This window comes from Vanacampus margaritifer, chromosome 14 (genome assembly GCF_051991255.1).
Source record: "Vanacampus margaritifer isolate UIUO_Vmar chromosome 14, RoL_Vmar_1.0, whole genome shotgun sequence".
Lineage (NCBI taxonomy): Eukaryota > Metazoa > Chordata > Actinopteri > Syngnathiformes > Syngnathidae > Vanacampus > Vanacampus margaritifer.
This window is the reverse complement of record NC_135445.1, coordinates 8,598,156-8,622,187: the sequence shown is the minus strand read 5'-3', so window position 1 is coordinate 8,622,187 and position 24,032 is coordinate 8,598,156. Positions and strand designations below refer to the sequence as shown.

The 24,032-nt window shown below is 36.8% G+C and overlaps 1 protein-coding gene across 3 annotated transcripts in view; it reads right to left on the bottom strand.

Moving 5' to 3' along the window:
- Nucleotides 1-24,032, bottom strand: part of cntfr (ciliary neurotrophic factor receptor) — a 358,577-nt gene that overhangs the window by 57,935 nt on the left and 276,610 nt on the right. The gene's annotated exons all lie outside the window — the stretch shown is intronic.

Below are 24,032 nucleotides of genomic sequence, written 5' to 3'. Positions count from 1 at the left end.
ACAAATCCAAATCAATTTCCTGTAATTATAAGATCAATGAAAGCCAACATTGACTTCAGTAATAGCTTTATGAAAGCCACTGTAATGATATAGCGTACTGACACCTTTTTAAAATAATCGTAATTCCTCCCCCCCCAGATTTTTCAAAAAACACAAAAAAATTTAACCGTTTGCATCATCTGGAGATCTAAAAACAATATTTTTCTGAAAAAAAAATGACTTAGGCTAATTATTTTAAGAGGGTGACGATATTGACCCCCACTAATATGACCAATAAAGTCATTGGGTTTTTGGAATGGAAATAGGAATGACTTAAAATGACTCAATATCCGCCAATCAAATATGGCACTTCGTTCTACGAAGATCTGGTGAAATTTATTTGTAGATGTTAATTTTGAAAATCTGGTCACCTTAACTCATTTGCTCCCAAAAACGTATACAAAAGTTTGATTTTAAATATTGCCAAAAACGTATTTATACGTGTTTTTTTCCATGTTATTTTTCATGCTAGCCATAGTCCCAAAAACATATTTCTACATGTTTTTTTTATGCTAGAGCATACAAAAGGCTTTGATGCAGCCTCTGAACTGAAGAGAACGCTTAAAGCAATGGTAGTTATTACAAAATCGGCCAGGAGGTGGTACCAGAGTATAAGAGATCAACCAGGGCCATGCTTCAAAAAGGCTTTTTTCCCCAGTGTTTGAAACAGATTTATGAAAAATGATGAAACTTAGCTATATTCTCATGCTAATTGCTGCAAAACAGAAATCAAAGATTGTGTTTGTTTTTTTCCTGATGAAAGACACTCTAATCTTTCTTTTGGTAGGTTCCATGTTTTTATAGCAATAGAACACAATATTCTGTGGACCTTGCAAAATCAGTTAGAATCCAGGAAAACAGCCGAGAGCGAAGGGGGTTACTTCAGTGAAAATGGCTGGGAGTGAAAGGGTTAATGTAAACATAATAATAATAAGCTTTTTCACAGCAGTCACGTTGACATGAAGTACTGTCAAAAAAACTGTCAAAAGAAAGCACATGGTCAAACATTTTTCTCATTCGCACCATTCCCACCATGTTGAAAGAGTGCCTAGCAGGATCAACTGTCAAGGTTAACTTTAAAATACCCAAGGGTGCGTTTTTTTTTTTTAAATCCATCCAGCCATTTTCTATACCGCTTGTCCTCGTTAGTGTTGCGGGCAAGCTGTAACCTCTCCTGGTTGACAGTAAAAACAATAGTTCAAATTAAATGTAATAATTTTTTGATTTGTGCTATTTGCTTGAATTTTCTGTTTATCCTAAAATGACCTTCATTAAAATACATTTGCCTTTGCAAACCCCGTACAGAGGCAACTAGTCCTAACAAACTAAATGGACCTAAACCAAGTGCCCACTCCGGCGCACACACATACACAAACACAGTAGCTCTACGCCAGCTGGCCATTAGTGCGTGAGTGATGGTGCGCTGTGCTCAAGCTGACTCTGGACTGCATCAGGGCCTGGCAATGCAATAAGAGCAACAAGAACTGATCACCCAGACAATCGCTAATAGCTTCCTCTTTCTGCCTGCTTGCTTTTACTGACTTTTCTCTTTTTTTTTTTTCTCTCCACAAGAGCTGTGTTTTCCTATATTTTTCTTTCCATACGGCGGAAATGCAATATTTGTATTATTTCTAATCGACTTCCCCTGCGGCTGTTAATTGCTCTGCTTCTCTCACCCCATTCTGTTTTTGCTTTGTAAAACCTTCAACATGCTCTTGTTGTTATTGTCTGGTGCAAAGTTCTCCTTTTTTTTCCTTACACTTCCTCGCCTTCCTGTTTGTGGTGTTGCATTGCATACCATCTTCTTTAGTATGATGGATTATTGTTCTAATCACAACAACACATTAACAGTGAAAAGGAGAGTGGAAAAGATGTGATGAGAAGATGGAAGGCACTCAGAGCACGTCTGTTTTTCTTTTACGTTATAGCTTGAAATATTCCGTATTTGGTTTACATTAACACTAAGTGGCAAAGGCTTGAGTTATTGTGGCCCCCCTCTCTGGCTACTCTATTTGTTTTCATGTTTATGGTTTTGAAATATTCATATTTTGTTATAGACTAATAACGCTAAGTGGTCTGGTTGAATGAGTTATGGTCAGTGCATCCTCTGTTTATTCAAGTATGAGGTACACTGACATGCTCACAAGCTCACAGTCCATCAAAGGTCATGATGGAGACGTTCTGTATACAGTACACACGCAGATCCTAATCGACTGATTTACGTGGGAAAAAAAGTACGTGATCGGCATATGTTGAGCAATACTCAAATCTCAAAATTCGAAAACCCTTTTCTTAACACTGTGCATTACAGACCAAACCAGTAATTACATCATAGTGTATATTTTGTGTGCATTCTCCCCACACTAACTTGGAATAATGTCCTTTTGCATACAGCAATAAAACAATGGAAGTTTGGAATGTTTTCCGTCAATCAATCAAAAAATAATTGACAAATTCATAGATTATTTCAACAATTATATATATAAATATATATATATAAATAAATATATATATATAAATATATATATAAATAAATATATATATATAAATAAATATATATATATAAATATATATATAAATAAATATATATATATATATAGAAATAAATAAATAAATATATATATATATATATATATATAGAAATATATATATATATATATATATTTATTTATTTATTTCTATATATATATATATATATATAATACACACAGACACACAAAGTATATGCCCTTCCAGAATTCAGTAGAAAATGGTTTGAAAAGTTAAGTACTATAACATCCGTTAATATCCATTATTTGGATTTCAAGAAAAGCTTCACTGTGATACATTCAAAAATAACCCGCAAAATAAATAAGTTACTAATACCTCTCTGAGGGTTTATTTTTCTGTTTTTCCACCTAGTATGTACACAGTAACGGCCATTGTCTCTGTGGTAGAAAATGATGGACAATGTTAATGTAACACCTCCTCAGACTCACACTATTGACGTCCAACTTTTGTGCCAGATCTCACATCTGGCGGTTACCCCGAGGGTCCTCCTCACTGGACTTTGACTGACGTGAAGTTCAGATCATTAGCTTGTGGCGGACTGCTCTATGACAACACCTGCTAACACGGCACACGGCGACTATGTTTACATGCACAAATTAATTGGCTCGCTGAAATAGTTCTTTCCCGCCATTGTGTAATTTGTCAAGTCCATGTTTATATGCACTGGATGCAATTCGATCTATGAGACAGCTAACATCTCATGCATATCTGACACGTGAAAATTGTAGTACAAACAAATGCACATTGTAAGGTTCATTGAATTATGTTATAGTTAATGAGTCATTTTTTAGCAAGTGTTCTTACTAATGCCAATAGTATACAAGAGAAACATGTGAAGACAGTGCCCATATGGACACAATTTATCCTGTCTCCACTCACAAAATAGAACATTTTGTTCAGTTTTGTGTACTCGTTGGTTCAAAAATCCATCAAACAGCTTTAACAATGAATACCAATGTTTGACCAAAAAACTCCTGCGGGAAGTGTCCTCATCTATTTTAATTACACTAACCCTTCAATAGTCTTTTGTTTATGCACGGCTCTAGCTGCGGAACTGTATGCCATCATTTGGAAAATAACAACATACCAACTTCTAAATGGAAAGTTGACCTTTTTGCTTGCCTTGGCTAAACTCTGACTGCTACCTTTAAGCCATTGGTATGTACTGTAATACATATTTCTTTGGTCCTTCCTCGGGTCTCCTGACGGCCTCACGACTATGGCTGGAAGTGTTCGGTTTAGGTGAACGGTATGGGATTTTTTAATAGGTTTTAGGTGAACTAATGAATACACACACACTCGCACGCACGCACACACGCACATACAAAAAAAAAAAGAGAGCAATGATGACGACATGTCAAATTGGTAAAATTACCGAATGAACAATACTGAGCTCTCCAGAAGAAGAACAAAAAAAAAAAAGGTATGTACTGTAATACATTTACAGAGTGGACAACAGCCAATGATGCACATTTCTTGCCAAAACTTACGCCAAGCTCCAAAATACTTATGTCAGGTCAAGACTCTCTTTTTTGCGGTTTCAAAACTTGACTGACTGATGTTCAGAAAAGCATTTTTATTTATTTTCTGCTTTTCCTTTAGTTCCACGTTTGGTATCTCTAAACTGCAGAGAAGCCAGTAGCTGTTTGCAGCATTGGAATACTAATCACATTTTCAAGCGCACATAGATGAGAAGTTTACTAATAGAACTAAGTTTGAATACACTTTATGATTGCAATTTGAATTAGTGTGTAAATAACTCAAGTCAAACCCGTCAATACGTTGACCTTAGTAAAGTTAAAGTAATTTCAGTGTGCTATTCTTTTTTGGAATGTTTCTCTCATTCAACGAAAAAACTGAAGAAAAAGAAATCTTTACACAACACTTTTTTAAAGCGGACATCAGTAATGATTCACTTTGAAATCTGAGGCGGCAGTGGCTTAGAGTGTAGAGACCGTCGTTCAGTAACCAAAAAGTCGGCTGTTCGATCCCCGCCCTACCCAAGCCATGTGCCGTTGTGTCCTTGGGCAAGGCACTTCACACACATTGCCTACAATGCTACTCACACTGGTGTATGGAGGGTGCAAATGTTTGGTGGTGGTCGGAGGGCTGACAGAGTGTGAATGTGAGTGCATGAATAATGTATCCATTGTAAAGCGTCTTTGAATGATTAGAAAAGCGCTTTATAAATCTGATGGAAGAAAAAAGAAAAAATGTATCCACTGTGACATTAGTCATAATACGCTTGTTGCTCATTATAAGCATATTAGAGCTGTCTGCTCTCTATTATATTAAAAGTATTTTTGAATAAACAAGCTCATTGTTTGGTCTTCATTAATGCACAGAGATTTTACTGGACCAGAGATTTTGAAGCAAAATGCATTGTTACAAAGTTTTAAAAGCACCAGTTGCTTTGTCTGTTAAGATTGGAGAACTTCAATATATGTTCAGGTTACTATGAAGACGGCACGGTTAGCTCATCCGCCTCGCATTTATGAGGTTGTGGGTCCAAATCCAGGCTCCGACCTTCCTGTGTGGACTTTTCATGCTATCCCCGTGCCTGCATGGGTTTTCTCCCAAATCCCAATAACATGCAACAATGGTTCATTGAAGAGTCTGAAATTGTCCGTAGGTGTGAATGTGAACGGTTTGTGACCTGTGATTTGCTGGTGATCAAGTTTAGGGTGTAGCCCGCTTCTCGCCAGTCAAAACCAGCTGAGATAGGTGGAGAAAGAATGAATGGATGAGGTTCCTAAGAACTAGGGTTCCACAATATATAGAATAAAGATCATTATCGCGATGATGGCCCGCACAATATGCTTATTGCAAAGATAAATTGTATGCTTTTATCTGACTTTTACCAATTATCTTCAAAATTCAAAAGCAGCTCTTAATGTGAAAAAAAAAATGCAATGTGCTGTCACCAATCTCCAACGAGAAATGTTAATGCCATCTAGTGGCACAAAAATCACCATCAATGTCTCAGTCTTTTTTTTTTTTTTTACACTTAAGTACATTTTGTTTTATTTTAACTTCAAATAACTTTATGAATTACTAAGAAATTCAACAAACTAAAATATACAACCACATTTGTATTAGGTTAATACATTTGTCCATTTTTTTGTTAAGAATAGTATAAAAAAAATGATTATACATTTTAAAAGGATAAAATGTGTGATTAATTTGCAATTCATCATGAGATAATTATTGGAGTTATGTGATTAATTAATTTAAAATAAATAACAAAAAAAAAATGCTCCAAAAAGAATATTTCTTGACAAAGCAGTACTCCTTGACAGCTACAATGTGGCACTCAAATCTGAGTATATTCAACATTCTTATTTGGTGTGATAATTTGAAACATAGATGCTTGAAATCAAACATTGCCAAATCATCTTTGCCTTGTGAGATAATAACTGCCACTTATCTCCACATGTTTCCAACACATGTTGTCTTTGGCCTCCTGTGGATCAATGCAGCTTTGTACCTTAAATGCTCTGCAACATCTGCATCACACCATACGCATGTGTGTTTCATTTGTTTGCTTGTGTGTTGCCCATCCTTGTTCTTGTAGAAACTATTTGTGGAGCAAGGTCCGAGCCAAGGTTCTTTTTTTGGGGGGGTTGGAATGAAGTGAATCGGATGAAAAATGTGGAAGTAAATGTGAATTGTAGAATCTCCCATTAAGAATGAATGGGGAAAAAAATAGGGTACAAAATCGTGAATTGTGGGTAAGGCGTGAATATTTGGAATAAGAAAAATACACCCTGGAATGGCGTGACTTTTTGGAATATATTCAAATTGGAATGAGGAGAATCGGATGAATTATGTGGAAGTAGATGTGAATTGTAGAATCTCCCATTAAGAATGAATGGGGAAAAAATAGGGTACAAAATCGGGAATTGTGGGTAACGCGTGAATATTTGGAAGAGGAAAAATGCGCCCTAGAATGGCGTTAATTTTTGGAATATGTTCAAATTGGAATGAGGAGAATCGGATGAATTATGTGGAAGTAGATGCCGAAAAGTGGGAAGGTTGAAGTATAGGAATACCTTATGTGTGAAGGCCACAATTAAGTGATTAATCATGATTAATCAACATTCTAAGATGTGATTAATCTGGTTAAAAATTTTAATCGTTTGACAGTTCTAATTTTAATATAGGTTGTATGTTCGGATTTATTTTATTATTATTATTTTTTTTACATTTTAGGATGCCTGTAGTTGCTCAAAAAAGTTAATCAATTCAATAAGGGGCTGAAACAACCAACATATGGTTCTATTTGGTCTAAAATATTACATTTGGTCCGCGCGAGTGCCAAGGCTCACTGCACATCTGCTTTCGTGGTTCAGGATGAAATACAAAGACCAACATGCCTTGAGGTGTAAATATTCCGTCTTAGAAAGATTTTTATTTGTACAGTCTTTAATTATTAATAAGTCAGAGATGCCTGATTCAAATCTCGACTTGGGCCTTTCTGTCTGGAGTTTTCATGTTGTACTGGTTTGACCTTACATGTATTTCTATTAAACAGCATCTTGGTATTCGCCAAATGTAGATGGAATGTGACACAATTAGACACTTCGTGCTTTGGCACACAAAACCAAGTGACGTCACCCAAGAAACGACGTTTCCATTCCGACCTCAACCACAAACACACGCACACACACACACAGAGCATTACAGAGGCTACACTATGATCACAGGAAACAATCTCAAATCTTTGGAGAGTCCTCGGTCAGAAAGGAGCTGCTGTTGATTGTGCGGTTACTTTGAAGGGCAATTTCATCTGGCTCACGGAAACACGTGTGTGTGTGCGCATGAAAAGGGTGTGTGTTTTCTTAACAGCGGGGGGTCAGTCACCTGGGGTGTTAGGGAATTTTCTATCAAAATATTCCTGTGTAATTGGAGACATCGGTGTACAGAGCTGACAGTGTGTGTATGTGTCTGTATAACCTGCAAGTGCTTGTCTGTCTAGGCTATGTGAATGTGTGTGTGTGTGTGTGTGTGTGTGTGTGTGTGTGCGTGAGTGTGTTCTGAAGGCTGGCGTGAGGCCAACGCAATAGAAGCCCTGTTTGTTTTACAAATGCCTTTTTGAATCTGGCAGGACATGTGCAGGCATATAAGCATGTCATCGAGGTGTGCGAGTGCTTGCGATGACTTTCAGGAGGACAACGTCCATCCTGTTGTCCTCTTTTACAGCGTGTGTGTGTGTGTGTTCAGTGCAGATGTTATAGATTCCATGATGACAGTTATTTGATGTTTCAGAATTGAGAAAAGTGGCGCAAAGACACAGTCTATAAATCTGCTCGTTCGCAAAACAGCCCTCCAAAATAGTGTGCTCCTAAAAATGACTTTCTTTCATTTGCTGCCAAGCACAAAGCTCAGACTGCCTATCCATCTATCTATCCATCCACCCATCCATCCACCCATCCATCCATCCATCCATCCATCCATCCATCTATCAACTTGCTAGCTAGCTAGCTAGCTTTATTTAAATGTCATGTTTTTCTGAAAGAGATATATCACTTCAAAACTTTTTCACCATGTAAGTGACCTATCCCTTCTACAGCTCGATTGTATATATATATTAGAACTGTCAAACAATTATTTTTTTAAATCAGATTAATCGCATCTTGGAATTTTGATTAATCACGATTAATCGCTTAATAATAAACAGTTTTTTTAATCAGAATTTTCCCCCCCGCCAAATTTGAAGAGCACTAGTTATGTGTTCATTCTTTTGACATTTTATGTTGAGAGGACGTCTTCAACGTCGTTTGATCCACTGCACACACTCATCTTCCTCTTTTTCTAATCAGTTAATTACTTGCATAATTTAAAATGGGAAAAAAAATGACCCCGATATTTTGACATGAACAAATATTCTGAATGTGATACGCAAACATTCATTAAATGCTTTACTTTAATGCATGAAATTATGTTTATTGCTCAAACACAACCTGTGCTACCTTAAACGTAGCCATCCGCTGTCACGCTAAAGGATAATCTATGGTCAAAATTAATATGCGATACATTTTTAATCAGTTAACGCTTTAACTTTGACAGTACTAATACATATATATATATATATATATATATATATATATATATTTCAAGAGTAAATAAAATTAGACAACTGAAATAAGGTAGCTGTACAAAGAAAATCTGATTTCTGAATTGATTGCAAAAAAAAATAAAAAATGCAGGGAAGTGTATGAAAAGAGAGAAAACATGTCTAAGAAACGTGAAATATCTCAGGGCTCTCAAACAGCACAAATCTCCGGAGACCCAAAAAATAAATTAAAAGCGTATTCCTTGACCCAAGCCAGAACACATCCACATCTTTCAAACGGATTATAATGTACCGACAGAAGACTCAGATGAACACGGCCTTCTTGGTGAAGGTCAAGAGAAAAAACAAATAGTTTCGGCATTGCTTGCTTAGTCTGAGGAAATAAAAACTTGTATTACGGCAGGGATACAAATACCCTTTGGAAGTGTTTTCACCTGACAGCAAATGGTGTAATCAAATTATTTGACTACAATAGACATAACAACAAGAAGCGAGGTTAAGAGGTGATTTTTCTAACATTTTCATTACTATATGCAAAGTGACACAGTTTAGTTTTACATCATGAAACTTTCTTTATACAATCTCAACAGGATGAGGTGCAAACAAACCAAACCCCTGTTGCTAGAAAAAGGCTTGTCAAAAAAAAATCTAATAAATAAAATCAAATAAAAAAAATAAAAAATAAATAAAATGACGGAATGGGCTTCTTACAGTAATAATACATAAAAATAAAAATAAAAACATAAAAAAAAACATTGTTTTTCTTTTCTTTTCTTTTTTTACTGGTAGGAATGGCCGTCTGTTGAAATCACAATGGAGTGCCATATTTGTCTGCCTGTCATTTAATTGTTTGTGCTGGCAGCAAAAGTTTATTCATGACTCATGAAGAAATACAGGGTGTCCAAAAAAAAAATCACTCTACACTGTATTTCTATTTTTTGTATTTTGCTTCAGGTATCAGTCAAACGCACACACGAGGCCATCAGCATTTGACAACTTAGGCTTTGCAGTTTTTGTAAAGCATCATTCCCTTGCCCAGGGCTCACCAAGTTACAACAGCAGTGCAAAATTGCTGTCTGGCAAGAAGTTTTTCTGTCCTCAACTACAGTTCAGTGACATCTTAAAACGTTTTATGACCATTACACTGCTCCAATGCGTAGTACAATTTGCGCTTCAGGTTGCTAAACATGATCTTTTTCTACTTGAAGCTTTTGGCCACCGTGAAGTCAGTTCGGGTGAAGCTTAAGCACTCTCTGAAGTATTCTCGAAATAGAGCTTTTGTTGATGCTGAGTTCCAGTGCAGGCCACTGGATCAATTTTTTTTTCCGCTTTGCACAAACGCCTGCTCTATAAGTTTGGTATCTTCATCAATGGTGGCAGAAGTAGTCTTCAGCTGGGTGGTTTGACCCCCAAAAAAACAACAGAAAAACATCCGAAAATATGAACAGCGTTAATTGCACTAAAGCTAACCCAAACTGGCACAATGACAATTTTGAAGCACTGCTCCAATGTTAATGGGAAAGAGAATAATATGCTTACAAAACTGTCTGTCTGTCTGGTTGACATCCAAAGTAATGAATTTATTTTTTTTTTTTACATATTTCAACTCATTTGCAAAACAGCCAACAAACACATTACCAAAAAATACCTTTAGTCTTCACTCCTTTGTACTTGGGAAATGGTGTGATTGTGTGAAATTTGAAGAAAAGAGTCCTTTTTCTTAAGCAAACCAATCAGCATGCACACTTTCATCTTTCTGACATGCACATATCCAAGTTCGATTGAAAAAAAAATGGCCCTATTGATGCCTATTAATCAACCACAACCTGGCTTTTATGCTTACTATACATTTGCATGACAAAGTGCTTCTTTTTTTTGCCACAAAAGGGTTTCCGCTGGCCAAAGTTGAAAGCATGTCGTGCCCCCTGCCATGCCAAAGGGCATCTTGTGTCTCCGTAAAACACAAACAGGGCATGAGAAAATGCCACTATCCGGGCCAGGTGGGCGTGTCCTGTTTGTGCTCGTTTTCCAAAAACAACTTGAAAATAATCAATTTTGACATTCAAAAATAGGCAGCGAATTGTGACACCTATTTCTCTTTGTATGCATGAATACATTTTAGTTTCATCTCAAAATACAGGCTTTAAAATCATGTCGACTACATTGGTTATATTGCTGTCCGTTGTGTACAACGCTTCAACAAATTCTGTTAGAAATGATCAGAGAATGTTAACTCTAAACAGACTTTGATTTGCTTGAAATGCAGAGCTTCTGCTATGATGTGCTGAACTCATTTACATTCACAGCTATTGAAAAACAAGTACTGTATATCAAACATAATGATGTACTTTATAGTAGAATGAACACAATATAATTAAATAAATCCTCAGTGTGTGATTTAATTAGCAATTTTCACTCTTGAAATTAAAAAAATAAAAATAAAAGAATGAACCCTGTCCACTAGTTGTTCACCAGGGTAATTTGAAATAGTTGAACAATTTCAATGATAATTAAGTAAAGTTATTTTCAATTAAAAATGTCTATTTTACAATTGTCCGGAAACCTTTCAAATCACAAAAATCACATATTTTACAACCATAGTCTTAGCCAATCACTGATCAGCGAGTTTGAAAAAAAATATATATATATAGCAAATAGCAAAAATCTACGTCTGATTGATACCAATTGAAATGTATGGGGGGGGAAAAATCTTCAAAAATGCTGATAAATATGAAATATAATATATTATTTCTTATTTCGCCCATCAATGATGTCATTGATCGATTGGGCAAATTAAGACATTGCTGCCGATCATCCATTTTGCATAAAATGCTAAATATCGTCTGATCCCAATCTAGCCGATCAGATACGCATCTGTTATGGGCAGAGGCATGTATGTTTTTATCTCTATGTAAATACTTCAGTCATTTTCTTTTTTTTTTCCTCCTGCTTTTACATTAAAAGACACAAAACAACAAGTGATACTGAAAACTGTACGTACAGATGAGACAGAGAGACAGAGACTACTGTGAGCAAGAAGAACACAAGACCGTGACAGAGGTGTAAAACAGGAACTCATAATGGGGGAAAAAAAAGACAACACTGCCAAATCTGCAAGTACACAAATGAGACAGACAGAAAATGTGCGTGAGTTGTTGAACAGAAAGCATGGAAGCAGGGTGAAGAAATCTGTTGGAAAAGACACAAGAAAAAAAGAAAGGGAGCATGGGAAAAATGCATTGAGGGGCTGAGTGAAAAAAGATGGCGCGTTTGATCGGCTTTAAGTTGCGCTTGGGTGATGAAATCATGAATGACCGCCTGCTGTGGACCACTCTTTCAGGATGCGTCCCCACTCCAATGGAGACACATGAAAACAGATTGTCAGATAAACAAAAACGCAAAAAAAAAAAAAAAGTGAGCTAAACTTTCCTCTTATTGTGTTGTGGAACACGCATTCACACACAGAAATCAAATCCCATCTTAAACTGCCATCCTCCCGGACCGCCCTTATGCATGTTTCCCACCCTTTCACCTTCCCTCAAGCTACGCTCACACTTCTTTTCCTTATCTTCAGTGCTCTTCACACTTAACGCAAGGTGACAGTCCATAGCCAGGGAGGCATAGATCAACACAGAATGGGAGAAAAGGCAGACTTGAGGGTGAGCAGACAATTCCCTCAGCATGAGGAGACGCAATGTGATACATACCCAAAAAGTGTTTGGGCACCAACAATATGTTCTAACAAAGGAGATTCAAAGGGAAATGGTACAAAAAAATAAAAATAACTCGACGTTTGTCACACATACACATGGTTGTTTTATGGGGTCTGTTACTAGAGTGGAAACCTTAAACTACTTTTGTACCATTGATTCTAGAAATAGGCTTACCAGAAACTACTAAAAACACAACAACAAAAACAAATACAGTATAATTAGCTCGGGGTGTAGCAAAAACTTATTTGAACCGGAAAACCGTTTTAAAGATGCGTGTGCACTGAACCGAATCGTTCCACTTTGAAATATGTCGATATACGTATCTAACCGTCTTTTATTGTAGATATATCAGTATTAACAAGTTCTTCAAATGTATGTAAATTGATAACAAAAAAAAGTATTTGCATTAGACCCTCTCAAACTCGTACTAGCCGTGCCATATTGAACCGAATTGTAATCCCACTGAGTCAAACCGAGTAGTTCCACTTTCAAATTAAATCGTCCTTGAATAGTGGGGTTTCCATTCACCCATTTTTATTCAAATTATCAAAAAATGCGAAAATAAAACTGAATGTAAACGTTAGAAATTCGAAAAAGGGCCCAAAATTCGCATAAAAATAAGTTTTTACGTTTGGTGGGGGTGAGTTTTGAGGTGTATAGAAAAAAAGGAAAATGCTAATTTTAAAAAACTATGGTTTTGCAAATAACCGCTGGCAAGACCGGATACACGTCGTACGTTTTGACCGGATATTATGTCACACAGTTCTGAAAGCTTACTTCACTGGCCCTTGAAAAAAGTTTCTGCCCCGCCCATCCCAGAGACCGCCACATGAACATCAAGTGCACCAAGAGAGAAATTATTGAACTTCCTGACTTTTTCGTTTCTATTTTTATGGCAACAAAACATACATTAACTGGTACATTAACTAATTCAAACCCCAAAACGTATATACAAGTTTTTAAATACTTTGTCCTTCACTCCCAAAAAGGTATTTATACATTTTTTTTCATTTTTTTTTTTTAATGCTAGAGCATACAGAAGGCTTGGATGCAGCTTCTGACCTGACGAGTTTGCTTAAAGCAATAGTAGTTGTTACAAAAAACGGCCAGCAGGTGGCAGCAGAGTATAAGAGATCAACCAGGGCCATGTTGCAACAAGCTTTTTTTGACAATGTTTTCAACAGGTTTGTGAATAATGATGAAACTTAGCTATATTCTAATGCTAATTGCTGCAAAACATAAACAGATACATATATATATCTATTCCTGATAAAATAAGAGACTCTAATCTTTGTTTTGGTAGTTTGCATGTTTTTTTATAGCAATAGAACACAATATTCTGTTGGCCTTGCAAAATCAGTCAAAATCGGGGGTTGCTTCAGTGAAAATGGCTGGGAGTGAATGAGTTAATGAAGACTCAATACATAAGAATTAGTAAAACAATACATGACGAATCATGCCACAAAGAATACATACACATTGGGGACCAGTGAAATATTTCTTATTTTACAAAACAATATTATCATAGTTTCAAAACTGTTTGGCTATTAAGGCATATTTCCACTGATGAAAAAGCAGTCTTGTCACAACAGGCAGACACCGGTAATGGGGAACATAGCTGTATATTTCTTGTTCATTTGGTATTGATATAATAAATGTATTTCCCCTCATTGTGGGCCTAATGTAATATCAAGTTTCTAAAATGACAAACAGCATGCGACCACCACAACAAAAAAGCTGATTTATTTAGCACTTCGAATTGGCCACAGAGATGAGCTCAATTAATAAATTTATGACTGTGGGGAAATACTGAGCTAATACGGTCTGGCTCACTGCCTTGATTCCAAAGTTATTGGTCAGGGTTGACTAGTTGTGTCAAATATGTATTTGTCAACGTCAGGAAACCAATTCTTTATGGACTTACATAGCTGCCTTGCATCAGGGAAGCATATTTTAAAATCTTTTTGGATGGAATCAACCGATGAAACAATTGTCACTCTGGAGAGTTGGACGGTGGTGAAAAGCCGTTTCCTGATTTATCACCTGCACAGAGTTCATCGGTGAAGGTTGCTATGGAAAAGTGTCCGAGTGCCAATGTTGACACTGGCTATCAAGAACCTACATGCTGCCATTTAACCTGTCAAGGCTGTGATTTAACACAAAGCACAAGCCTGTCGGGGTGAAATTATGTGACTCTGGCAAAGCTTTTCCAGCCGGCAAAAGTCGTGCAGGGGATGGAGATTCAACCACAGGATTAAAGAGCGAAGAAAAAATGTCCTTGGTCCACCCTTTACCGAGGCTTAGCATGCTTGGTTGAATTGTGGGCTACTGCATCCTGGGATTGACCTGCATAACAACCACAAACCTCCTCAATGTCAAATATTGCCTAAGTAGAAAATGTTAATGGCTGCAATGGTGAACCACCAGATTTTTGTTTTGCACCAAAATAGTGTCACGCCTTCCATAAACCTGAATGGAGCTTGTTACTAAGCCTAACAAACACACACACAAACATAACATAGCAAAAAAGAAAAAATACATCTGATGTCAGTTTTACAGATTTCATACTGTACTTAACAGAATTTTGCTAGTCTGTTTGAATTATGTAGATTCAGGTGTTCCACCTAGTAAGCTCTAACGCACAATGAGAACACAAGTCAACTTTTAGTTAACAATGTATGCAAATTATATCAAGATTAACAAAAAAAACTCAAACTGGTCATCAACTGGTAGACCTCTAAGTAGAATTCTGGCCTCTGCCAATGCTTAACAACTCTAATGTTAATTGGCACCATGTTGAATCAATTGTAGATACACACATTCTACACTTACATAAATTTAATCATATTATTATTAGTATTTTTTTGCAACAATACCAAAAAGTGATTCTTGGATTTGAACTTCTAATGACTTGCTTAATTACCTTTGGGGTAATTTCGTCAGTCGTTTTGTCACCTCACCATTTCAAAATGCTCTCACCACCAGTGACACCTTGAAAAAAGTAACTTAGTTACTTTACTCATTACTTATTTAAAAAAGTTACTTAGTTACTTTACTGATTACTTGCTTTAAAAAGTGATGTAGTTACTTTACCAATTACTTGCTTTATAAAGTAACTTAGTTACTTTACTGATTACATTTTAAAAGGAACTACGTTAGATTACAAGTTACCAGCAACCATTCTTAACATAAGAATGACATTCGGTTTAGTCACCAAATTGGAAGTGCATTTTTAACAGTGACATTTAAGAATAACGTTTTTTTCCGATTAAAATTAAATAGAGACAAAGTTTTTGACTTACCATAAATACTTACAACATGACTTTTTTTTTTCACTAAACATGAATGGGCTACTTTTAAAGAGTCTTTCTACACTCCACTTAACAAATACATTTTTAAATACAATACAAAATAAAGGCAGGTTTTTTTCTACTTGACATATTTGACTATTAATGTTGTAATGGCAACGTGCATTGTTTATAAATGTAGCTTGAATGCATACTGTGCTGCGATCTTTTTTTGTTTTCATATATTTGACAAAACGTTATTGAAGCTAAATAACACTCTGTCAACAGTACCGCATGCACAACAAACCTTTTATTTTTTTAGCTGACAAATTCAAAATAATGACTGTTTCCAGCTTGAAAAGCAGACTCTCTCGCCTTCTTCCATTTTTGTTCACGTGGTACGTTACATGTTAGCAGTTAACGAGCTAAAAACTCGATAGTACACATACGTGACATCACTCCCTCCGATGGAATATGAACATTAAAGGCTTTGCGGCTAAAACAAGGTATAAGGGACTTTTGCACTCATAATACCAAGAACATAAGAGCACTTTGGATTTGACAGACATTCTCTAAACTCTTCACTGACCTCTTAAAGACTGCCGGCATTCATCAAGTACACGAGGGTCCCTGACACTTAATGGAAATGAGAGGGACTGAGGATGAGCATTTTGGGGATCCTAGAAACGTATTAACTCAAGCAAAAGGATGATTGAAAAGGTCAAACTTGCCTGATAAAAAGAGTATTGATATGGATGCATGCAACAGATGGAATATTAAATTACAGACTTGAAGGACATATTAAATTAGAGAGGAGCGAGGGAGGGAAAAAAAAGGGAGTGTGGGGACTTTTTAGAGTGATGTGCTGTCAAGATGATGAAGAGCGGATGATGTTTCTTTGATGCATCATAGGAAACCACATGCAAACTCAAGGCCTGCGAGGTATTTTTACAAACAGGAATCTGTGTTTGTGGCCTTTTTAAGTAAACCGAACATTTGTTTTAATGACACCTATCTAAAGGGGCATTTTACAGCTGTTCACTATAAAATCTTTTTTTTCCCTTTGTTTTACTCCAAGCCAAGTCAGCATTGCTGGTGTGAACCTGTTTTCAATTGCCTTAGGTGAAATAAATGAAAATATATCAACTATAAGTTGTATTGATGGGCATCTCCGTATTAGATATATTCTGCAACGGTAAAATTACCGAATGAACAATACTGAGCTCTCCAGAAAAAAAAGAAAAGAAAAAAAAGATATATTCTGCAACTACTGGCTGGTGAGTAGAGGCTAAGCTGCATGAATGGATCTTACAGTATGTACAAGTATCGTTGCTTTAAATACTCAAATCCTCTTATCAGACACACGCAGAGCTCTGAAATGTGCTTTAAGATTTATAAACAATGGCCTGAAAGGTTGAAAGAAAGAATACATTGCTGTTGTCGCTGTGAAGTTTAATTAACATGTTTATCTTGCTTTCAGGCTTACCAGAGATAAGTCATTGTGTTTATATTCAGCTTATTTTCTTTTCAGGGTCAAATGCATGTGATTTGATCTCACAAACTTTGAAACTGAAACTCAAGCTTTGAATTGGAAGTGTGAAACTTTTACTACATTAAAAATAACAACAACATAATACTCGTTCCAAAGCTAAAAGCCAAATTAATTCCAGGCACAACAAATAAATCTGCATGTGAAAACTTGTTTAATGATCTGAGGAAAAAGTAATAACTTCATGTCAGGGATATTATTTTAATATTATTGTAAGCAAACACATTTCACGTACCATCAATTACCACGACGGTACTGACTTTCTAATGTAAGTCAGCTCTACCATTGTCTACTTGAGACCATGTTATTTCAAGCATTCAAAAGGAGATGTTTTGTGTTGCTCATTACTTGGAGATGATAACAGCAAACAAAATATTGCAGAATCATTTTCAAGGTGCCTGAACCCTAATTGCATTTTTAATAAAATTCTTGGCAGGCGTGCATAAGTGCATATTTGCATCCTTACGTGCACAAATTACGTCTGGAATGTTATTTTTTTGGGGGGGGGGGGGGGTCAATATACAAACACACACACACACACAGTTGAGGGCTCCATCTGGTAAACTCTAAAACATGTTGATATTGAAGCTTCTAATGGCTGTCATTAATCACATGTTACTAAATCACTTTAGAGACGGATGGGGTGGGCAGCAGGAGAGAGATATAAAATGGAAAATTTGATGAAGGACAAATGTAATGGAGAGTGAAAATGTATCTAAGAAAGAGACAAACAGACGGCAGCACATTTTAGTGTGTATGCTCGATATTGATAGAGCATTCGCAGCTTCACTGATCTGCCGTTGTCTTCACATGCGTGTCTCGGTAGAGTTCAGTGCTAAAACATTTGAATCAAATTGGCAAAACAGACAAGACAAGTTGAAAAGTGCAAGCCAATGCACACTTCTATACGACAGAATAGAGGCTTATATGACTAAATAAGGGTGACTAGACAAACTAAGAGTGACTAATGCACGAGCATAGTAACTGCATAACAACGGAAAACATGATAATCATAAGGGGCATAGTAACTGAATAGCTATTACAAAATAAGGGTGACTAGACAAACTAACGGTGACTAATACATGAGCATATCAACTACATAACAACTGACAACATTATCAGCATAAGGGACATAGCAACTGAATAGCAACTACAAAATAGGAGTTACTAGACAAACTAAGCGTGGATAATACAAGATCATAGCAACTGCCAACATTATCATCCCAAGGGACATAGTAACTACATAACAACTGCAAACTAAGAGTGACTAGACAAACTAAGAGTGACTAATATATCATCACCATAAAAGACAGAAAACTACATAGAAACTACAAATATCATCACAAGGGACATAACAACTGCATAGCAACTGACAACATCAACAGCATCACACAATGATTTCATGACCCAACGCAAGGCACATACTCAACGAGCCAACTTAAAACACAGTCATAACACCTCTCTTTAAAATAACGTCATTATTCTCTGGGAGAAAAGTTTGTGTAAAAAAACTAGTGGTATCGATGTGGGTGAACTCTCAAGCGTTGAATACTTGTACTGGTATCGGTCTGGGAAAAAAAAGTGCAATCGAACATCGTTAGTTTTTTTTTTTCAATTGAAAGGTGAAGGGGGAGCCAGATTTGAATACAAATTAATCGGGTTCTTGATTATGTCTATGCAGAACAGTGCCTGCAAGTTTGAAGGCCAACATAATTTATTTCCCTGAGTAGCTCAGTTTACAGTTAATGCTGTTCTCTATGCATAACAATTTGTGAAAGTTTTAAGTGAATTGGTCTTTGTCAAAAGATTTGATTGATCGTAGTCAGCTGAATTATATTAGGTTGAATGTTATTTAAAAAGCATCCGGTTTATTGTTTTGGAGACATCAAAATTGTACCTGAGAGTTAAGACAACTGTTGCTCAAAACAGACAGATACCAAAATCTAGTTAAGGACAAGGCTAGATTAGACGCGACTAAAATAACTTAAAACCACCAGTAGAGTTGAATTTATCCTCGTTTGCTTCTCCCTGTTGTGGTCGTCTATTTGTGAGACGAGGTCAAGTGCAGCTCCTATATCATTAGTAGTGCAGGCGAGAAAACACATGCCGTTTATAAATACACAACACTCCGGGTAAACACTATGACCTTGAACGTGACCTAAGCGGAAAGAAAAGCCCATGTCAGCACGCTCTGCTACCATCACAGCTACTAGCTTTTGTGCAGTGTGCGTGTGCTTGCGAGTACATCACATAACCACTGCGTGAAGGCTAAATGACTAGTTTGGATAATGTCATGGGAAATTCCCGGGCCAAATTATAAATAGATCAATTTTCATGTGGCTTTAGTGGTAGTCAAACCTTACTATGCATTTATCCTTGCTTGTAGCAAAGTACGCACACAAGTATGTGCATAACCACATTTACAACATCTCAAATTAGAATTCTTAAACACACACCAAATTACATAGTTTATGTTTTGTGTGTCACTGGAATCTCTTTTTGGACAAAATGTGAAATATGTTTTGACCTCTCGTTTCAAAGTCAAATCAATAAGCTAAGTACTCATTATGAAAAGACCATTCTTTATGCGGTGTCTTATTGGGATTCATGCATGCATGCATGTGGTGCGCAGGGAATAGTGCACTACATACAATATGTTAACTGCAAGTAAGGATTAATTGCAGACACCTGCTTTACATTTCTCCATTAGCATTTTAAGCATTTCGCTAAAGCTCTCACACGGAATGATTTATAATGTGTGCTAAGGGGGCTAGAGAGACCAGGTAGGAAAATGTTTCAAGACAAAAAAGCAAGTCCATGTTCAGTGAAGAATGAATGGTAGTGAAGAGGAACAAGAAGGAACTTTTCAAGAGATGCTTTCGCTGTTCATTAAGAAAAGATGGGCTGGAGTAAAGGCGGTTGCTTCACTACAGGCTAGCAAGACTTTATAATGCATGGAATGACATGATTGCGTAAAAAGGCGATGCAAGCTTTGATTGATGGTGCAACTTAGTATGCCTCAACCAAGGCTTTGAATAAGGCACAAGAGCACCAGCAGCAACTCATAGAGAGAGGACAGGATGAAAGCGTCATTGGAAACATTTATGTCGCTAGTGGGCTGCAACCTTGGATGGGCTACATTGGAAGTCAGCTTTGAGTTTTCTTCTGACACGTCCAAAAGTCATCATTACATGTGTCAAGCATTTACCGGTGCACTCAGCCAACATATCTGTATGATATAATGAGCGACGATATAGAAGCTGTACCAAAAATTGGCAGTTAGCAACTAAATAGAGATAACCTGGGGTTATCGATCGGCGAAATCCAGCCCCATTGTTTCATCATCACTTTTACACAGATCCTAGTCCCGGCGTCTGGCTTTGTTTTATTTATTTTGTGTTTTAGTTGTCATAACGATTCTTATGCTAGACCAATAAAAGTAATTTAACTGTTATATTCCTTCACATTTACTTTCACATTCACGCTTGCGTAATACGGGAACTATAACAACTTCCTGCTTCCGTGTTTAACTCATTTGCTCCCAAAAACGTTTCAACACATTCTATTTTAAATATTGCCATGGTCCCGAAAACATATAGGTACGCGTTGAAGTTTTTTTTTAATGCTAGAGCATACAGAAGGCTAAAGATACAAATATACTTTCCTGATGAAAGAAGAGACTCTAATCTTTCTTTTGGTCGGTTCCGTGTTTTTATAGCAATAGAACACAATATTCTGTGGGCCTTGCAAAATCTGTCAAAATCCAGTAAAACAGCCGGGAGCGAAGGGGGTTGCTTCAGTGACAATGGCTGGTAGGGAATGAGTTAAGAATCATGGGAAATGTAGTCAGAACAACGCAGGCTAAACATTTCTGGTGGCGCGTTTACAATGTTACAATGTGGCACCGCGAGGTAACCACGACCGAAAAAAAAGGTTGGATAATGATTAATGCATTGCTTTGTTTAGCACTGTTGAACTGTCAACGGGTCTCTATAAAGACTCGGTTCCCATCGTCACATTAAAGAGCCGTTCAAAAGACTTGATTCGTTCATGAACGTCACATCACTAGCGTCTGCGGAAATGTTCCCACACAGTCAGTCAAGCGGTGCACTCGCGTGAAAATACGGTAAATGTAATATATGAATGGAGCGGCGGGTAATAACTCTAGTGCTGCCTAATATAGCGGAGTAAGAGTAGCGTTTCTTCTTCACATATTTACTAAGTAAAAGTTAAAAGTCTTGTGTGGTAAAACTACTCTTAGAAGTACTTTTTCCCCCAAAAAAAGTTACTCAAGTAAATGTAACGGAGTAAATGTAACTTGTTACAACCCACCTCTTGGGTAAATTTGATTTTCAGCAAAATTGTAGCGTCCCAGTTTTTAATTTTGAAAATCTAGTCACCCTAAGAAAACCAAAACATTACAAACGCTAACCTCCTTCACAACAGGAAATCATATAAAGCTCTAATATTGTAAACAGAGGACATAAACTCAATAGTTGATCCCGAACAGGCAGTAGCAATCTTATAGTTCAAAATATGAAAGTTCTGTCAGGCAATTCGGACAGGCAACTCTGAGTGTCGCTCACAGGAGAAAGGAGAATCAAAGAAACTTGAGTACTAGTCCATGCCTCTGTTCAAGTGTACGTTTTGATGAACAATGCAAGCATATTGTTCACACAAAGCCTAAATAGCCTATTTAGCTAAAGATCAAAAGAGTAATGGCACCCCTACATCACATTACCCCAGCGCCTCTTGCCTATGACACCAGAATATAATCGAATAAATTATGTTTCATTTACCCACGAGGCCATTAATCCCACTTTAATGGCTCAGCTTTGCATCTGAATTCCCTTCCAATCGCTTGTATTACCGTTCACCTCTAAGGACATGCGGGTAAGTAATGTGCTATGAAAGCCTGATTCACAGGTGTGTTTCCAAAGCTGTAGACAATGCCCTTGACATTCCTATTTCCTGCATTATGAATTTTATAATAAGCAACCGGAAAGACTCCTATATCCAACGGATTTCAAAAGATATGATAAATTGTTGTCAGGTAGGAGCCTCCCATGAATAATTCATTTTTCTTTAAACTGCAGTGGACAGCAGACATTGTCTCCCAGGAAATGGATCCTGAGCCTGGAAACAAGTTAGACCATTGGAATTGAAATCTATAATGACACTAGCAACGAGATCTAATAAGCTTCTCTAATACATTTTCCAAAAGGGTATTTGATGCTCGAGGTGTTTGACAATAGCTGGTCATTAACCTGGAGGTCATCGTATCTAGACGGTGAGGACAAATGTCAGGTTGTAATCTCGAATGACCAAAGTGATGAGATGGATACCTTATAACGCCACGGCATTTATTTCACGAGTCCCGTTCCTATATTTAGTTTATGGATTACCATCTGAGGTAGGAATATGATCTTCTAAAAAATGTTAAGCACTTCCACTTTGACCCATTAGCTCTTTTTTTTTTTTTCCAGTGAAGACAATTCAATTCCACTTAAAATACACAATAACTCCATCTGCATTGATATTAAGCATACCGGAGTTGTAGAGTTTTATGCCCTCGTTGTACACGTGCTGTTTGAAGCCGATACTAGACGAGAGAGGAACAAGACTGAAGTCTGTTGGTAAGAATGGTTCAAATCTGTCCACCTTAGAACTCTTTGTTACTTTTTTTTCACTTAACAGTCCAAGGCGGTGTTCTTTTAAGGTAAGATTTGCTCTATTGTTTGATTGCTTTTAACAGAGGTGATCATTTTTTCACTGACGAATGCCCGCTTTTCTGACGAATGACGAGAATAAAAAAAAAAAAAAGATGGACTAAGCACTGCCAGCAGTGGGTTTTTGTTCGTTAGTATAATCATCAGTTCTTCACTGGTGAACGCCCGTTTTGTTGACGATTGCCGAATGACAGACTGACGGATTGTCAAGCAGTACTGATGAAATATCCACCTGTGTCTGTTAGTGTGATTGAAGCGTGGTTAAAATAAAATGATGGACTGCTGATTTCAGTTTGATTCGGCTTTAAAAAAAAAAAAGGGGGCGGAGCAACATTAATGGAAGGGTACCCAGGGCGCTGACGAATGACGGACCAGCAAATTTTTGTAAAATACACACCTCTGATTTTTAATCTCCACTAATTCTATCTTTTCCTCGTCTTGGCCTTAAGACAATATCAAACGTGTTTGATAATATCTTAAGTTGTTTTGTCTTAAGAGAGAATAAGAACAATCCACATCACTTTTTTTACAACATGCCAATTAACTTTGCTAAAATGTTACTTACAAAATTCCTAAACATTAATTTGGTTGATTGTGTGGAAAAGATTGGATGAGTTAAAATGAAATGCACAACTTTGTTGCAACCAGCAAAGGCACGGTTGACTCACACTCACATTTTACGGGTGAACGTGAACCACTGTTTTTTCCATTACTGTATTTTACACAAGGGACAATAATTAGAAATCTAAACAAATCCAACCTCAATAGCCTCTTGGAAGTATTGTTTGATTCTCAAGTGTGTACGAAACAAACCTCAAGTTCAAGTGTTCATCTGAACACTGTTTGCAAAGAAGGCTCATATTTCAAAGTCAAACCATTTCACCGAGCGCCGGGGAATGAAAACTGTAAATATCTTAAATGTCAAACTGAGCATGACTGCTTGTGTGTTCAATTGTGGGTTTACATAACACATGCTCTTATGAAATGAAATATTTCAAAATGTGCACCACTTTCTTTTCAGGAATTGGCTGAGAGAGGGGAATGTCTCCCTGGTATAATTATTTATCTAATTGCTGAACGCATAAATAA